This window comes from Falco cherrug, chromosome 8 (assembly GCF_023634085.1).
Source record: "Falco cherrug isolate bFalChe1 chromosome 8, bFalChe1.pri, whole genome shotgun sequence".
Classification (NCBI taxonomy): domain Eukaryota; kingdom Metazoa; phylum Chordata; class Aves; order Falconiformes; family Falconidae; genus Falco; species Falco cherrug.
The window spans coordinates 65,518,927-65,524,926 of NC_073704.1; the positions used below are offsets into that span (position 1 = coordinate 65,518,927).

Consider the following 6,000-nt stretch of genomic DNA (forward strand, 5'->3'; position numbering starts at 1 on the left):
AAACAAATCCCACCTTCAAAATAACTCTGCCAGCAAGCTGGCTTTATTTCGCCAAATCACACTCACTTGATTTCTCCCAGCTCAAGCAGTTTCCCTTCACAACTTAGAAGCCAAAGTCGTGGTCTCACCACCCACCACTGCTGGACCACCATCAACTCTCAATGAGCCCATCCAGAGAGCACAGGGCTGTTTCCACGGGGCACAATGGAAAGAGCAGGATAGCACAGTAACCCCAGCTGCACTGCCTGGCAGCGCATCCCTGCCTGGGTCCCCTCAGAGGAGGCGCCTCTCCCAGGGCTAATTCACACTCAAGTGGAAAGCACAGTTTCAATGGGAGATCACAACACTTGCTACTGAAGCTGACAGCAACGGAGCTGGGAGACACCTGTGGTAACAGCCCAGCCTGCCTCTCTCTGAGACCTGGCAGGCACAGGGGAGTGGAAACAGGGCACTAGCTTGATAAACAGGTGGAATGCCATGAAGAGGACAGAGGTGAAAAGCTGGTTTATGACTTCTCACAAAGTCGGGGAAAGGGAGGACAGTGCTGTCACAGGTGCCCTCCTGCCTTGCTGTTTCCTCAAGGACAGAGAAGACTCCATGATCCCCAAATGCTGTTGGATGCACGAAGGCTTCTGCACATCTGGGCACATCCTGCGCTGCAGAGCACATTAGAGCAGAGCCAGCCCAGCCCCTGCACCCCTGCTGCTGTGCTGGGCTGCTCTGACCCTGCTCTCAACACAGCACTCGTCCTATCAGCACCCAGAATGATTTTGGCTCGTGTCATGGCAATGGCATCACAAACTCTGGGGAGTTTGGGACACCAAACACTTCTAACTTTCTAGCCAAAAAAATGAAATGCCAGTGCCCTTCTGCTGGGGGAAATACATAAGGCACTACAGGTACACTCCATTGCATGACCACATGACAATACAGGGAGGGGGTTTTGTCCATGTCAGGACTCTCTACCTTTGCGAGAGATCACCACACACTATAGGTAACCATGATCTTGTGTCTAAGTACATTGCAGCAGTGCTGTCCTGTGACATGGAGAGCGAGAAAGAGGAGGGGGGACACAAGAGAGAAGAAAAAAAGGAATTGAAAAGATAGGTATGACCTTAATTTATGCAACATTTTGCAGCCAAAATGTAAGTTTCTCAGCAGAACTAATCTTAAGCCAAGTGCCTCTACTCAAGACCCAGATTTGCTTGGCTCTGTACCACAAACAGTCATGTTAGGTGCCGATCCCACAAAAGTCTACCACTGCATGTAAGCTAACAATTATTTATAGGCAGAAAATTGGGACAAGACTTGGAAAACCAAAAGCCAAGGTATAAGCTATCCTTTACTTTCCTTCCTGCCTTGAGAAACTCAGGAAGCAACGAGGCTGTGCTCTGCTGAGCTCCCCTGCCTATGCAGATGCTGCACTCCCCACAGCCACCGAAGGAGCCACTCCCTGTGTACAGCAGTCCTGCACTGCTGCGAGGTTACAGACATATGATGTTTCCTGACATGCATATGTGACATCCACGTGGGGAACAGCTGTGTCCATGTCGCATGGGGCATCTCTGCCACCCAGCACCCACAGATCAGCCCATCAGCTCCAGGACCCAGTGGTGGTGGGATCACCCTGCATCCTATCCCACCTCCAGCTGCTCCGGTTGTGAAAGGCCCTGCTGTCAAACGTGCAAAGCAGTATTAAATACTAAAAAAAAAAAGTATTAAATAGCTCTGTGCATACATACTACACATTCACCAAGAATGGGTATTCAGCTTCCAAGTCCATCCCACAGGAAGACTATGAAGCTGCCCCAGCAGAAGGAAAGGGATGCAGAGCTCACCACCGGCACCAGTTCTTCAGACCCAGGGAAGTACAGAGTTCAAAGCATCTTGCTGTATTGAAGTATCTTCCACTCAAAATAGAAAGCTCAAAGCTGCAGCCCAGGCTTAGGATAGGTGACACTTTTTCCCCCCTCCTGAGATTCTTTCTGAATTAGAATTAGACATTTCCACAGCAAAGCTGTTTTTGCAGCGCAAGCTTCCATGGCATGCCGCCACCAGTCAGAGCCTCTCAACTTTACTTAACCTTTGTGTAGGGAATTGCATTAACTCATCGCAAGAGAACCTCTTGGCAAGGGAGAAACAGATGTTCAGGCATTAGATAAGCTACAAGTGAGACCATGGCGTTTATCAGCAGGGACGTGGGGTTGGTTTTGGTATTTTTAAAGGCTGATCAGTGGTATGAGTTATTTGGAAATAAGTAAAAATTATCCTGAAAACTACTTGAGGAGCTTTTAAAAGAATGTTTTTCCTTCGTTGCTCCTTTTTACCTGCAATACTGATTTCTTCCTCCTTTTTGGTTCCCGCCCCCCCCCCTTTTTTTTTTTTAAATGACAGCCAAGTATCTGCTCCTGAGACTGAACGCAGACGCAGCTGGAACAGGAAATTTTAACTTGCTTCCAACCTGGGAATTTTGTACTTTAAACTTGAGATAAGGTAAGAGCTTTGTTTTAAAGACACATGTCCCCTAAGAAAAGGCAAATATACTTCCAGAGGGGCCACCCCACAGCACTCCTGAGAAACCATTACTGCAGAAAATAGCAACATCTAAAGAGCTTTTATGATTCTAGTGTGCATTTATTAAATTATCCCCACTTAATACACTCCTCCCTGCTTGGTATTTAAAAAAACACCACTAAAATATCCATGTGAAAATTATTTCTTTTCATTTTGTCTAACTTGTCAGGCACCTGTTGGTTATGCTAGGAGCTCAAACTCTCTGCTTTGTGATTTAAGCCAAAGCAGGTCTCCGGAGGTAAAATCTGGCCATCGCTTTTTCATTAATTGTGCAAGCAGGCACAGACACACTTGCACCCAGGTGAAACTCTGCATTTGAGTCTTTCAAAGTGCTTCACGTATGACAGTTAATTTCACTACAGGCCAGCTTGCACTGCTCAAAGATGTGGTTTTAAGCCAACTTAAAACCTGCATAAACCACTGCAGAGTTGCTTGCATTTGTATCAATTACTGGCTGACTTTTTATGTAGGTAAAAAGTGAACTACTGCATTATATTGCATTAACTCCAGCCATTGACAGATGAGTTCTGGTGAAATGTCCTGATCAGTGTTAGTGGGACTGAACTTTGAATCCACAGAGAGAAATAACTTGGCCAAAGCCATGCAGACACACAACTCTACAGATCTCAGAAGCCTTGGATAAAAGAATTGTAATTGTGACTCAGCAACACAGTTAAGATTCAGAGTGAGTGAGTGAGTGTGAGCGAGTGTCTGTCTGTGACTCAGAGGAGAATGAGGTTTAGGGGGTTACAGCCCCTCCACACTTAGGATTGTCCTCTTGAAATGGGCAAGCCCTTTGTGGTGCCATACATTATGAATGCCCAAGCAAAGCCATAGCTGTACTGCCCAGCAGATCTTACAGAGGATGAATAACATCTGGCAGAGCAACCACAGCTCTTCTTGGTGCCAGAAAGCAGCCCTGGGAAGTGCCACGACAGCCTGGTTCCTCCTGCAGCAGCTACCTTCACACAAGCAGGCTTGAGGAAAACAACCAAAGAGAAAAATTTCAGGTAGTGAATGAAAAACAAGCATTTTGTGTTACTAACCTACAGCAGATTTTTGTAAAGGCACTTTCAAACATCTAAAGCTGCAAATATAAAAGCTGGCACTACAGAGAAACCCAGTGCCCAGCCTGCCTGCATCTTCTCTACTCAAACATCCAAAACTCAAACCCTGAAGTTTTTGTCCTCCTTAAGCCCTGCTCTCCCACTCGCATGAGGCATCTCCCCATCGCTGCCCCTAGGGCTTCCCAAGGACCTTCACCAAGAGGAGGGCAGGGGAGGAGAGAGTTTGGCAGCCACTCTGCCACCACCAACCCACTTTTCAGCAAACTAGGTCAAATTCAAATGCTATGCTCTCAGCTGAAGGTCACTACTGTTTCCACAGCCTGCACTGGGCAAGCTAAAATGTATTTACATTGAGAAGACACAGAGAGGTTTTGGAGCTGGAAGTGGAAGGAAAAACAGACTGTTAAAGAGCATGTGCATGAGCATGCATCTAAAATGGTGAATGCAGAGGGAGGAAAGAACTGAAAAAACAAATCATCAGACATTTCCCTCAAAAGGTAAGAGTGCTAGCCCTGCCTTCATTGCTCCTGGTCAAGTGCTGGTAGGTGTTCCTGGCACAAACCACAGCATTGACTAGAGGTAAAGGTCTTGGATAATATTTGCAGAGTGCTTTGACACAGGAAGTCCAAATTCCCCTTTACAGAGGCAAAGTCTGACAAAAGCATAATGGAAACAGGCTTCCGACAGACAAAAAAGTGACTCCCTGGCACACACACACCAGCCCACGCAAACTTTCCAGCCTGCCCTCCAAGTGCGAGCACTGGTGTTTCCATTAAGTGCCTGAAAGCCCAGAAAGCATCCAGAGAAAAAGTAAACTCACTATTAGACTGAGCACAACTTTTTGCTTGATTCTTTGTGGAATTGTTACAAGCAGTTTTGCAATAGGAGTGGGGATTACCCTGGTAAATTGCAGAGTGTCTCCTCTGACTGCCATACAGATAGGAATACAAGTTTAGCCATTTGAGACTATTTACCTGAAACTATTGTTGGGAAGATCTGTCAGAGGAGACTTCACATGGAGGTAGGTTGGAAACAGCCCTAGATCTGAAGCCACACTGAACTCTGGGAAAGCCCAGATCTGGACCATGCCACCTTCCCACCCCTGACTCCGCAGCATGACCCCAGCACCAAGATGGGCTCCTGGGAGCCTTGGGAAGGGGACACTTGACATGGAGGTCGCATCATGGCCATCATTCATGCATTGTATAGACCATCTCTTCTGTGCCAATAGCAAGGCTGTGAAAGCTATAGCATTGCCTGCACATGAAAGTTATAAGACTAATTAATGTATTTTGGCTGTCTTATAATGAAACTCGGCAGCTGGAAGCAGGCACAGAGCCAGCACCATGTGATTGCTCAGTTCTCTCTTGGACATGTTTCATGAATCTCTTTGCTGAAGTATCCAGTTGTCCTGCACAGTTGTCCTGTCGTGTGCCCCCCCTAAACTGAACTAATCAATGTCTGGCTGCTAGTTATCATGGACGGAGGGGGAGAAACGCCATTCTCACAAGCACTGGGCAGAAATGCATACTCTAAATGTGTAGGAATATGTATGCTTGCCCTCATACACACACATGCATACAGGTGTGTGTCTGGGACCAAAGACAACAGGAATGTAAATACATTTTATGCCTAGTTATGGAAAGTACTTTGGCAGGAGGTGGCCAGGGGCACAAAGAGCTGCTATTGAGATTCCTCAAGCCATGGCTTCCATTCAATACACAATCGACAATATTTAGACAGTATGGGTTAGTTCCTTCCTTTGCAAGGTAACTTCCTCCATCTGGCAGCCCCAGGACAGGCTATAAAATGACCTTATATTTAAGGATAGTGTCAAATAAAATAAGCAAAGGAAAACAGAGCCTGCTCACTCTCCCTGCATCTCTACTGTTGTTTCCCAGTTCTCTTCTTTGTCTTCAGGGTACAGGCAGCTTCCCTGTTTGAACAGAGCTGGAAATCTCCCAAAGCAGATGCCACCATGCTGCCCAGCAGGCAGGCAGCAGCCTGGGTGTGGTGGGTGATCCTGTTGCATGGCACACACCAATGGCTGCACAAAGCAGGCTGGCAGGCATTGCAAAGAAAAGGCACCACACATCAGGAAGAAAAGTTGAAAAAAGTAAAAAATGACAGCATGAGAATTAAGACTCATTAATTCCAGGGAATTTCAGGTTGGATTCTGCCTCCCCTATCTCTCCCCCTCCCATTTCCAGTCTTCCCCAGGCAAACCCTCTCCTATGAGATGCCCAAATGCCTGCTTGCCTTTCGCAGCTTTGCTAGAAATCCCTTTCTCGCTGTGCAGTGCCCTGTTTTGATCTATTACCCATAACATTTGGTTCCAGACCACGAGGCACATCAGCTT

At 46.7% G+C, this 6,000-nt stretch overlaps 1 long non-coding RNA gene across 1 annotated transcript in view; it reads right to left on the reverse strand.

Moving 5' to 3' along the window:
- The window catches only part of LOC129736597 (uncharacterized), a 32,989-nt gene extending 30,944 nt beyond the window's left edge, over positions 1 to 2,045 (reverse strand). Inside the window, exon 1 of the long non-coding RNA XR_008733424.1 lies at positions 1,839 to 2,045. This is a non-coding gene — a long non-coding RNA (uncharacterized LOC129736597). The remainder of the gene's footprint in view (positions 1 to 1,838) is intronic.
- Between the last annotated feature and the right edge of the window lie 3,955 nt (positions 2,046 to 6,000).